At 41.0% G+C, this 11,123-nt stretch overlaps 1 protein-coding gene across 27 annotated transcripts in view; it reads left to right on the top strand.

The window, feature by feature from the left end:
- Window positions 1-6,735: 6,735 nt before the first annotated feature.
- CERS3 (ceramide synthase 3) overlaps window positions 6,736-11,123 on the top strand; it is a 113,925-nt gene continuing 109,537 nt past the window's right edge. For 2 of the 27 annotated variants that reach the window (XM_070268064.1, XM_070268032.1), the window contains exons 1-3: window positions 6,934-6,992; window positions 8,557-8,654; window positions 9,684-9,759. The gene's annotated coding sequence lies outside the window, so the exon portion shown is untranslated. Of the gene's footprint in view, window positions 7,012-8,556; window positions 8,655-9,683; window positions 9,760-11,123 lie in introns of all 27 variants that reach the window. The other 25 variants (XM_070268156.1, XM_070268116.1, XM_023651397.2 and 22 more) reach the window with 24 other exon arrangements.

Genomic DNA, 11,123 nt, shown 5'->3' with positions numbered 1-11,123 from the left:
TTATTTGGGGATGTGTTCTCATTTATTTTGAAAATAATTGTCAAGTAGCTACATTTTAGCTATTATTAGTAACAAAATACTTTTAACTCCTCAGAATTGTCTGTGGCACTCCCAGTGTACTAGGTTGGTGAAATTGACAGACAGTGGTTGAAACAAATTACAGACTCAAACAGGTTATGCAGGGCTTTGTGCAATTGGCTCCACCCTGCTTCTCTAGAGTTCCTCCGGTTTTCCCCCACCTACTGTCAGCAGCACCACCTTTTGGCTTACGTATTCATTTGTCAAGCTCCATCTTAAATGTTGGATCTGGGAAGCTTTCTCCATCTTTTCTGAACCATTAGATCTTAAATGTTTTGTATTCTCTTCACTGTGCTCTTTCCTGTATTGTAGCATTTGTCACATTATGTTTTAATCATTTAGTCAACAGTCTCCATTTGCCAAGCTCTTTTTATATTGTCCCTAGTGAATAGCATCATGTATGTCCCATTATAAGCACACCACAAATGTTGAGTAAATGAGATCCTTCTCCAAGGACTTGATAATCTACTGGGACAGACAGGTGTGCAGAGGCTTAAAATCTTCAACACTTACATCGCATTTCATGTATGCCAACCACTGTTCTAAGTGCTCTACTAATCCTCACAAAATTGTTGGAGGGCAGGTACCATTATGATCCTTGTTTTGCAGATGAGGAGATTAACTTGCCCAAGACCACCCAACTGGTAAAGCAGCAGAGGTGAGATAATGGACCCAGGCAGTCTGGTTCCAACCTCCTCTCCACAGCTGATTACCTGTCTAAGAGAGTGATGCATGTGCACTATTAAAACTAAAACTTGCAGCTCTGGGTATGTGTAGTGGGTGGTATGATGAGAAGTCATGCTAGAAAGATACCTTGGAGTCAGAGCATCCAAGATCTTGGGTGCTATGCTAAGGACTTTTGACTCTTCTGTAGGCAGTGGAGAGCCCATGAGGTTTTTGAGTAAATGACTGGTTTTGTGTTTGAAGAAACTGACTCCAGTAGCAATATAGTGGCCAGGCAGACAAAGTAGAAAGATCAGAAAGAGTCCTGCAGGAGTCCCAGTGGAGTCAGGGGCCATGGGAATAGAAAAGGCCTTTCTGAATGCCTGCATCAGTCTCTCCCTCCAGAGACGCACTAAGACATGAGAAAAAGAGCCAAAATCAGGAGCAATGAGCCACACAAGGACTGACTTAGCAGCCCAAGAAAGCCAACTCCTTAGCTGGTCTTTGGACTAGGAGACACCAGGGCACAGCCGAGGACAGGCATACCACACTGAAAATGGGATTGATTAGACCCTTACATACTGAATGTTGGGAACCACCACCCTCCCCAGCCTTCTGCCCCAGGAAACTAGAAGAGACTTTTCTGGGGAATCTGACCAACCCAAGAGAAATGATCTAAAGATACTTTGGGGGTTCCCCAAAGAAATTACTTGGGGCCAAGTCTCTACTGTGAAGCCCACAGTCACAAACTTCACCCATGTGCATAGAGCTTCTAATTGGCATTTAAGTGCCCAACATTTGCATATGAGTGAACAGCCTATGGTTATCAGACATTTGGGGAAAGTCTCTAAGAAGAAACACAGGCCAAACCAAACACAAAACAGATTAAGCAAGAAGGAAGTTAATCTCTTAATATCCTTGGAGGAAAGTGGTTATAAAGGATACTACATAAAAAAAGAATATTCAGTTAGAGAAAGAAAAACTCTTATGAATGAATAATATGATAGCAAGATTGAAAAACTCAATAGAAATGTAGTAAAATTAAGTTGATGAAATCTAGAAAGTATAGCAAGAGGACAAAGAAATTGGAAAATAGGAGAAAAAAATGATGAGAAAATTGGAAGACCAGTCCACAAGCTTCCATAACTGAATAAAAGAAGTTCCAGAAAGAAAGAAAAGAGGAAATGAAGAGGAGAAAGTACTATAGAAATTCAAGAAAAATTTCCAGAACTGAAAGACTGAAGCTTTAAACAATGTGTGCATATATAATTAGGGAAAAAATCTAAATGTTAAAAAGGAGAGAGAGGATCAACCACAGACAGGAGCCATTTTTTCACTTGTGACTAAAGATGCTGCTGCTGCTGCTGCTGTTTACAGAAATAGGGAAGTAGAAAGTCTTGTGAGGAACAAAAATGAGTTCAGTTTTCACCTGAGTGAGTTTAGACACTGTCATCAGCCAATGTTGACATCCAGCAGACGGAAATCCTGTGTGGAAAATTCAAAGGACACTGTTGGAGTGAAACATAGAAGTCACTTACATATAGGTATTATGAAAATGATGGGAGAAGGTAAGATTGTCCTGAGACTAGAGAGAGGAGGGGAAAAGGCCTGGATAGAAGAGGGAACGTGAGAGAAATAACAGAGGCTGGAGAACAAGAAATACTATGAGGAAACTAAGAGAGTTTAGGCAGGGCTTTGAGAAGGAAAATGTACATGGAGTTTAGTGTCTCTGAGAAGCCACTGGGTGTTTTGACCATTAGGAGGCTGTTGGTGATGTCTAAGAGAGCAATTTTAGTTGGACCCAAAAGTGCACAGGAGAGGGGGCAGTAAAAACCACAAGGCCAGTGGTTTTCAACTTGTGTTCTCTGTACCATCTGAATACTGGGATTTTTTGTGGATGTTTGAAACAATAGAGAGGCTGAAAAACAAACCATCCAAGTCAGCAACAATGGGAACACCACCACCTATGGCCCTGTTCCTGCAAGCACCTCCCCAGGATGTGGCCTGACCTGGTGCCTCCCACTTCTCGGAGTGCATGGGGCCCACTCCCATCCCACCTCACACACTGCTGCATTCAGCAGACTTGGACTGCACAGGTGTTTGGAAACTTGACCTAAATACTGCAATTTAATTGGTCTTGTCATTTATGACAGCGTGTAAAGTTGTCTCACCTTATTAAAATGCCCATTCAAAACCTATGATTGATAAAATGCCTTTTCTGACTATATTATCATAGGTCAGACTGGCAAACCAATTCTAAGTTTTTCTGTTTATTCCAAGTACGGTGGAGCTGAACAAAGCCGATCAAAGCCTGTGCTGTTAACACCATGTATCCTCTCCTAATTACAAAGCTCACTATTATATTTCTAAGATATAGGAAAAACAGTGATCGCTTTCTAAATTTGCCGATGACTTTGACTTTCCAAGTAGTTTGACTGAACTGTAGTACAGTTACTGACTACATTGGATCACACACATTGTGTATACCCTCGATTGCTTGCAGTTTTCGTTTTTGGGACTTTTGCTTTGTTTTCAAAGTACAGTTCTCTGAATTTTAGAAGAATTGAGAAACGGAATGTGATCGGGTACAGTTTCCTTTCCAGTGAGAAAGGTTCAGGTGTTTTGAGTCTGGTTTGAGACAAGAGTCTGCCTAATCACTGAAAGCTGGAGAGTTTAAAATATGGACTTATATTAAAGATATTTTCTAGGAGTGGCAAGTGCGATTCTCTGTGGCATCATGACAGCATGTGGTCTTTTTGAGGTGCTTTAGGCCTCCTGTCAGACACATTTCTCCCTTGAGGCCCATAAAGTGAACACACCAGCAGCACATTTATGATTGCTTATGACTTTTGTTTCTTAAGTTATTCAACAAATTATAATAAGGGCAGGTTTCTCTGCAGCTAACTTTTTTATTTGCTAAAAAGAGTTTATTTTCCATCTCTAAATTGCTGAGTATTTTTGTTCGTTCATTTCTGTAAAACCTAAGAGTAGTATAAAATACTAGTGTAAAATAGAATTGGATTTTTGACTGTCGATTTTCCTATAAATTGTTTTTTTAAATTTTTTCTGATTTTGCTATTTTTTTCTATAATGAGAAAAGATTTCCCTTACTCACTAGATTGTTGACAAATAAATCATTTTTAGTGCCATATAACATTCTTTGCCTAAATATGGCATATGCCCTCTTAATTGTATGTCACTTTTAATATGTATAATGAATGATTTGATGATTACATGGAAAGGAAAATGAGTAGTGACCTGGAAAGTAAAATTAATTGGCAACAGCTTTTCCACTATATGGATGAGTTTTACTACAAACCAGTAGTGGAACCAGAGTAACATTTGGGAGTAATCACAAATAGCCCGATGCCCTGAAAGATCTCTATGGGCAAAAAAGCATGTCAGCACACCTTCAGATGGGGATTTGGAAATGGATCTTGAACAGCACTCTGCACTTTCTGGATTGGCATGGAGAGGGAAGAAGCCACCAGCATGCTATCAGAAGTATTTCTTTTAACAGTATTGTGAAAAGTAAATAAACAGTACTGCTTATTTTGTTCTTTAATAGTCTGCCGTGAGGGATGGCAGAAAGGCCCATCTCCAGTGAGATGTGTCATTCCAGTTGTTATAGGTCAATGGTGACATAGCCACTGTGGGAGGCTGGACTCACAAACACAGCTGCATGCCATTCGGAATAGTGATATGTAGAACAGACAATGCTGGAACTCTTATGAAGTCTGTGTTCTCCACCCTGGTTGTGCGCCTTGAGTTTTGAACCAGCTGGTGAAAAAAAGAACTGTAGTACCTAAAGAAGTAAAATGAGGAACATCCAAGACCAGGTTTTGAGGTTCCCCAACTTTATTATGTGACTTCGAATCTTTTGGTATGATTTCTTTGGTCTGATCATGTATAAGCAGCAGATAATAAATGGATTTTATATTATAAACATGATCAAAAGTTTTTCTCTTTTAATAATCAAAAGTGATTCCTTTTTATTGAAGTATACCATAGTTTTAACCTTACAAATGATTTTTCTTGTCATAAATTACATATTTGCCATTTTAGTTTATTCTTTCTTGGTACTTCCTTTGTTTTCTCTTGGGTTGCAGATGGGTTGTTGGTAATTTGTATTTATGTCTTGTAGTTATTTGGAAAACATACCTACTTTTTAAACTATACAAATAATTACCTGTTTTTGCTGTCAAAAAACGTTTAAAAATTTCTTTTTCTAGTCATCAAAGCCAACACTGAAACCATAAGTGTAAACCGCATGATGTGCAGAATTTCATTCACTTTCGCTTTCCTCCCCCATCCAGCTTTCTGGCCATTGTTAATTTCACCCGAAGTTGTAAACCAAATTGCTATTCTCAATAAATTTAAACATTATATATCTTCTCCAAATTTTACTTTTACCTGTTACATTCCATTTTATTATCGCCGTTAGATTTATTATTTAGTCTTAACTCTCTGTTTCATGATGTGTCCAATGAGCTAATCTCAATTTTGGTTCCTCTTGGGTAATGTTTCCAGGAAGGATGGCTGGGGTATGCCTCTCAGCAACTTTCCTAGGAAGAGGGAGAAATTTTCTGAGACCTTGTATACCAAAGTGTGTCTTTCGGTTGCCATTCCTTTTGTTAACTTGAAAGACAACTTGTCTGAGAATAGTTTTTGCGTTATAACTTTCCTTAAACTGTTGCCATTTTGCTCCATTGTTTTCTATCCTTAGCTGTTCTGGAGGAGAAAGCTGAGACTATCCTTATTTGATTATTTTTAGGTTAACTGTGATTTTTCTGATGGGTGTGTCTAAAATAATTTCTTGTCCTTGAAATTCTAAATTTCCTAAGATTCTATCTAATCTGGTTCTCTCGTGAGTATTCTTGCCCAGAATATGAGTCTTACATACCATATCAGATATTTTTTTCTATGTTCTCTTTTGCCATTCCTCCAATATTATTTACACTTCATTTTTAAATCATCATTTGTAGATTGAGTTTCTGCTTTCTAATCTTCACGCTTATCTTCCTCTCTTAGCACTTTCATCTTTGTTCTTTCTTCTTTGTCTTCTGGGAGAATATCTGAACTCTTTACTTCTTCATACCTGATTTGATTTTCTCCAACATCAATTCAACTCATCATCACCTCCAAAGCTGATGTTGAATCTGTGATTGTTTTTCCACTTCCTCGCAATCGCCCTTCATCCATCTCTATTCATATATTACCTCTATCCCAACACCTTGTTTGGGTTCTCCTTGACACCTTTTTGTTTTTATTTCATGAAGAACTAATTAAGACTTAAGACTTAATGAGACTTAATAATTAACTTGCTTATTATTAAGAACATAATTTACTAAATTTTTAGTGCGCTCAAATAGTAAAAATAGCTATCATTTTCTGAGTGCTTAATTTTTACCAGATAATATGCTAAATATTTTCTAGACATTATCTCATTTAATCCTCAGGATGCCCTGCAAGAAGGAATTATTATCCTCATTTTACTCGTGAGGAAATTGGCATTTAAAAAACTATTAAAAAGCATTAAAAAGCCCAAGGTAACACATCCCACAGTTAGTAATTCGAAGAGAGAGCATTTCAACCCAGGCCTGTCTGGCTCCAAAGTCTGTCTTCCTTAATACTAGCTCCTCTATAAATGATTTTCATAGGTTTATATTTTAATCAAATATCAGAGACATAATACTCCCCTTTTGCTGGAGATTTTTTTCATTCATTGCCCCATTTTATCTATCTTCTATTTATCAATCACTGTTAATTCAACCTTGTAATGAGAAATCACTGCAGACCTGGGTTTGTTGAATTATTCCAGAACAGTTTTCTCTTCCTCTCCCTACTCCTGAAAGTTGTGAACCGTCTGTAGGCCAGTTACAATGTTATTTACTCTCTGGAGAGGTTGTGCAGAGAGTAGCAAGGGCACCGGGTTTGGAATCATACCCAGACTCGAATCCCCTCTGTGCTGTGTACTAGCTGTGTAGCTTGGGCAAGTCACTTAGCCCCTGCGTTACATGCCTGTGTTACAAGGTCAACGTGCCGATTAAGAGAAGCGTAGCCCAGGTGAAGGACCTCCCGGAAAATAAAACTGCTGCTGTCCGGAGCGGGGAGGCGGCGCGCTGGGGCTCCCGCGGGGCCCAGGCGTCCGGCCCGCAGGCCTCGAGCAGCGCCCGTCCCAGGATGCACCGCTGCGCGGGCCGCCTGCCGGCTGGGCGTCGAGAGCAGCGGCAGGACGGAGCCGCAGGCAGGTGCGGGCGGCGGCCCCGGGTACGAGGGCGGGCTCCACCCAACCGCCGCGGCCCACGCCGCGCTTCCCGCCGGGCCCTGGCCCCGCACAGGCCTTGTCCCAGTTCCCCGTCCCCACGCAGACTGAGGCCGTGTCCTTGTCCCTGTCCCCGCTCGGGCCGGGTCCCTATCCCGGCGCAGACTGAGACCCATGTACCCGGTCCCTGTCCCCACGTAGGCCGTGTCTTTATTCCCCACGCACACTGAGGCCGTGTCCCGGATCCCTGTCCCGGCGCAGGCCGTGTCCCTATCCCCACGCAGGCTAGGGCTGTGGCCTGAGTCCCTGTCCCCGCGCAGGCCCGGGCCGTGTCCGGCCGAGTCACCGCCCCTCTTGCTGCAGTCCCTGCGTGCTGGGCCTTGCAGAGTCCGTTAGGCACGTCCCTGGGCTACGGTGCCAGTTTTCTATCTGTGCTTTTGCCTTCCTGGGTTTTTGTGAATTGCTGGGTTGGCTCTTTCTCTGGATATTAAGCCCACTCAGGTGAATAGAGATGTAGCCCAGATTTCTGCCGAGTTCTGACGTCGGGGGTTCAGCAGGGAGCCCTGGAGACTATCCGAAAGTGGGCTTGATTCCACAAGCCACTATGGCCTGTGTACCCTTGGCCAGGGAGCCTCTTTGCTTGGGCTTTGTTTTTCTCAGGTGAAAGTTATTAACCCAATGCCATGACTTTAAACAAACACTAAAAATACCCTCTTATTTACTCTGAATTTCAACAAAATTTATGAAGGGCCCACTATGCACTTAGACTCAGTATGAAGTCTAGATGCTGGGACCTCAAAGGTGAGAAAGGCACCCACCCTCTCCCATGTCGTCTGGTTTGGAGGCCTAAGTCACCATCTGATATTTCATGCTACCCAAAGTTTTCTTTTATCCCATCAGAAAATGTCTTTAAATCAACTGGAATGAGAAAAAAAAAAGTAAATAGTATGTTGAGTTGTAGAAAGGGTAAAGCAGTCCAATTAGGTTGTTTGGAGCAGTGTAAATTGTGCCTCTTCATCCCCAGTTTAGTAGTCCAGACCAGCAGTTTTTAAAGAGGCCAGATTAGACTAGAATAGAGAATAGTGTACGCCACAAATAGTACGGAGAAGTCTTGTTCTGTGAAACTGTGGTTTCAGTTATATATATGTAGGTATATTTGTACTAGGCTGTGATGTAAAATGTATTTATTGTGGATTACATTTAAAAAATTAAGTCACTGGTTTAGACCAGGATAAATGTGTTACATATACAGAAAGTACCCTTGCAGTAGTAATAATCTATTTGGACACCAATTATTTACATAACTGGAACTGTGCAAGACTCAAATGGTATTTCTACCCTAATTAGTTCCATGTTTTATATTCACTTTACATAGTATTAGCATGGCATGAGTTTGGGTATGTGGTCCATCACATTCATAGATCATTGCTGACGTGTGAGGAATGGAATGGCAGCATTGCTCCAATATGTGAGATCAGGCACTCTGGTGGTTGCTGATTATGGAAGCCACAAACCATTATTGTTACTGTGAAAATATGCATGTTTTATAGGTTTCTCCTATTGCCATGTGTGACCATATGAGGATCTTTGCTTTACGTTGTACCTGCTGAAACCCGGTAATGGAGTTTAACAGTCCAAGAGTTGTCTGGTCAGTTCTAGTTATTACGTTACTTTCTCTGAAAACTTAGGACCTTAATACGCATGGTATCTGAGGCCAAAGGGATTTTGTTATTGACAGGCAGATGATTTTCTTTTCAGCTTTGATAAAAGATTTTAAAAAACATTTTTAACTAAAATTTGAAGCCCTTAATGCTTATTGTAATAATTATTTTTAGATTTTATATTTGTATTTGTTGAATGGTTGGTTGGTTGATTTTGATTTTAAGGATTTAAGTAACTAATAGTTTGGACTACAGTTGTTGGAAATAATTTCCCGGTGTACAATTAATCCTCTAATGTTTACACAGACACTTAAGTGTAAACAGTAGTATACTATTTCATGAATGGGCCTTGCATACAGTTTAATATGATCAAGCAAACTATTTTTATTTTAACCATACTTAATGGTGTCATAACTGCTATGATAGGAGCTCCATAAATGTATGAATGAATGAACATTGTAATTGATTATTCGTGCAAGCATTCAGTGATTCGTATTAGTGAAATTAGTTTTTAGTGAAACAATTTTTATACCTGGTTTCTTTTAAGAGAAACTAATATTTGGCAGGTTTATTTCAGGGAAGTTATGGGGCATCTGTTGGAAAAGAGATAAGTGACTAGAAACTATCCTGTCCTGTAGCACACTTGCAAACAGCACCCAACAGTGAAACGTTCTGTGACATCTGAATTTCTAATTCAAAACCTAATACAAAATAGGTAAAAAAGGATTGTTTTTCCTCATTTGAGGTCTCAGTATTAGCCATGAGGGACACTTTATAATCAACTTGGTATGTGATATTTTGCTCATATCCCTTTAGTGTCTCCCAAAGTGTGAGACCCCAGCACTTGCTGTGCAGTTCAGTTGACCTGCTGACAATCTCCCACAGAGGGAGAGCGAATGACTACTGACATTCAGGGAATGTGCTTGCTTTTTCCAGCCACAGCCAAAGCTCGAGACTAAGTAGCTAGAAAGCGGGGACCGTAGCTGCCTTGTTCACTGTGATTTCCCTATTTTCAGGAAAATAGGAGGTGCTGAATAAATAATTGTTGAAGGAATGAAAATACCATGGAAGGAGGAAGAGCAGCAGCAGAAGGTACACATAGCTTAAAAAAAAGGGGAAAGAGTGTTGCCAGATCCTTAGCTATTTATTGAGGTTCTCCTATGAACCTGGTAGTGTTTCTAGGGTGAGATCTGGGCTCGTAGGGTGTTTGCAGCCTAGTGGAAACAGGGCACATACCTGCTTGTGTATATGCGCACACACACACACACTCTGATCAAGTTGTGTTACGGAAGTATTTTGTGCTATGCTATTAAAGAATGGGGCTACATATAAAATGAGGCTAATGGTGTGATTTGGATAATAAGTGTAAAGACTCAAGGAAGAGAAAGGTTGATTGAGGTTAATTTGGGAGGCAAAGTTTCCCAGAGGAAATGGGTGGAGCTTGGATAATGAGGGATCACAGGTGGGACAGGAACAAAGGTCAGAGTGAGCATAGCCACTGGCTCAGCTCAAGGGGAGACTGGGGTACAGTGGAGAGTAAAGTGGGATAGGCTGGGTGGGGATCACATTCCCATGGATGCTTTGGTGGCACAAAAGCAACTGATGAGGGGACGTTTAGCCCTTGGTTTAGACCTCCAGCTTGAGAGAGTCTGGAACTGACCAAAGAGTGACCGAGCCCGTCCACCAGCCACAATCCCACACACACTCACTCCCAACCTCAAGCCTGGGCCATGTTTCTAGTGCCCTGTGGAGTAACCAAATCTTTTGTTAATAAGAAGGCAGGAGGGTGAGTGTCTTGTTCCTGGGAATGAGTCTTAGTTCGCTGATGTCGTAAAACTTAGTCCAGCTTGTGCTTTTCACAGGACACTCCGTCCTGCTTTTTTAAAAAAAAATCACACCCAAGAATTCACAAGCTTTTTAAAAAATTGCAATCAGGATTTCACAAGCTGAAGAGAGTTGCCCGTTCTTGGGTGTCTCAGATTAGCCAAGCAGGTCTTCTGCCAGTTCTTTGTTGTCAGGTGGCATGTAGGTTATGGGATAAAAGGGAGAACGGAGTAAGAGGGAAAAGATAGTTATGTGCTTGAGGTCAGGGGCATTGTCTTCATCTTTCTATTTCAAGCACCTTATACAATACATGTGTTGAATGAACAATAGCTGGATAGATAAGGGGCAGTTTTAGTTCCTCTTTGTCTTGTCACGTGATGGGGTCATGACAGCCCAGATATTTATTCAAACACTCATCTCCCTCTTACCTCCTATTTCTTCCTACCTATGTAGTGCTGGTGCAATTCATACAGGTCCATTCACAGCACATGGGGTATTTATTTAGATGCCCAGCATGATGTTGGATAAAGGGAGCACAGATGTTGAAGTTGCCAAGTTCTACCGTCACAGACTGAGACATCATGAGATTGGTGATTTTAAGGATGAAAACTTATCTGCCCACTTTTGTCTGT

Source organism: Equus caballus, chromosome 1 (assembly GCF_041296265.1).
Source record: "Equus caballus isolate H_3958 breed thoroughbred chromosome 1, TB-T2T, whole genome shotgun sequence".
NCBI lineage: Eukaryota > Metazoa > Chordata > Mammalia > Perissodactyla > Equidae > Equus > Equus caballus.
The sequence above is the reverse complement of the archived record's forward strand: the minus strand, read 5'-3'. Positions and strand labels throughout refer to the sequence as shown.